The following is a 1,428-nucleotide window of genomic DNA, read 5'->3' on the forward strand; positions in this document are numbered from 1 at the left end:
TTTGGAGACTGGCCCGAACATTAAGTAGAACATAAACCATCAGCAGTTACTAAGCTAAATGCATTGTGATAGCCTGGAGGTTAATCCACCTGTTGAATTCTGTCAACTTGTTGATACAGTAACCATTGTAATGACAAGTTGACCATTTTGAGTTTATGAACCCCATCAGCTCTCTCCTGAGAGAATAATATTGAATAAATGAGGGAACAAAGCCAAAAATTTGGACAGAATTATCAACATATAAAAGGTATAACATATGACTTAGCAAACTTTTTAGCTATGTTTTCAAATTTTTGACTGAGGTTAGGTCAAGGGGAAGTATATTTAATGGGCAACATTTCACAACAAGAATGAAAATGATGATGATTCAGATTCCAAGTTATGTCCTGATCATTGGGCAATTTTGGTAAACCTTTAGGAAGAAAATTGGATTTCCTCTACAGATCTTCTTCTAGTGTTCCACTGATTATATTCCTATAGGAAATACATGTTCTTTGCCATTTTCATTTTAGGAATTCTTGTTTTTGTCATTATTCACTCAACAAACTTTTCTTGAGAATCAAGCAAACATAAATGAAAAATGGTTGATGTGTTAGAAACACAAGCAGGTGCTGAATGAGCGGAGAGGACAGATATCTGATCCATGCTGGCTGAGCGTGTGAGCAGGCGCTTGCTGTGAGATGTGCCACGCGCCTGGAAATGGAGGCCTTCGGGCCGGAGTAAGAAGTGACTGATGGAATAGAGGGGTAGGGAATGATGCTCCAGGAAGCAGCAGCAGCAGTCAGAAAGCCAAGGGTGATGGAGAAACACCACATGTTTGGCAGCTACACCGCAATGGGGCAGAGGCTGTTGGGAGCTCGCAGGTTGAGAGATGGTCAAGACTTTGTAATCCATGAGCAAAGCTGGACCTTCTTCTGAGAACAAAGCGCTATCTTCAAAAAGTTTAAGAAAGTTACTCACATGAAGAAGTGATCCTTTTAGGGTTGATGAGTGTGATGATTGGGTTTCTATGCACATGTCTGACATGTGCCTCCCTCAGACCTTGTTACCACATCTGTACAGCACCCATAGGATGTAGGAAAGAAAAACAGGGAAAAACAAGAAGAAAAGGAAAAAGAGAACATGAGTAAATGTGTGTTTTTGAAAGTCAACTCTGTCAAGTATGTAGAAGTTGGAGGAGGCAGGCCTAGAAATCTGTCACCAGGTTATTGTCACAATAATAATTATGTGAGTGTGAGTGTGAGTGAAGGCGATGGTGAGAATAGAAGAAACAGGAATGGGTTGGAAAAAGCAACAAGCCTACAAATATGTTTTGTAAGGTCAGCATCTGAAATAATCTGAAAATGGATGAAGCTTATAACTAGAGATGAGAGTTAGACATAGATATGAATTCCAGAAAAATCAATATATGACACTTCTTGCATATTT

At 39.5% G+C, this 1,428-nt stretch overlaps 1 non-coding gene across 1 annotated transcript; it reads left to right on the forward strand.

The window, feature by feature from the left end:
* The first annotated feature begins 971 nt into the window (after window positions 1-971).
* On the forward strand, window positions 972-1,075 carry LOC119624093 (small nucleolar RNA U13). The gene has a single exon (XR_005240179.1). It is a non-coding gene; the product is annotated as a small nucleolar RNA U13 (small nucleolar RNA).
* The last annotated feature ends 353 nt before the right edge of the window (window positions 1,076-1,428 follow it).

This window comes from Chlorocebus sabaeus, chromosome 7 (genome assembly GCF_047675955.1).
Source record: "Chlorocebus sabaeus isolate Y175 chromosome 7, mChlSab1.0.hap1, whole genome shotgun sequence".
In the NCBI taxonomy this organism is placed as follows: Eukaryota; Metazoa; Chordata; class Mammalia; order Primates; family Cercopithecidae; genus Chlorocebus; species Chlorocebus sabaeus.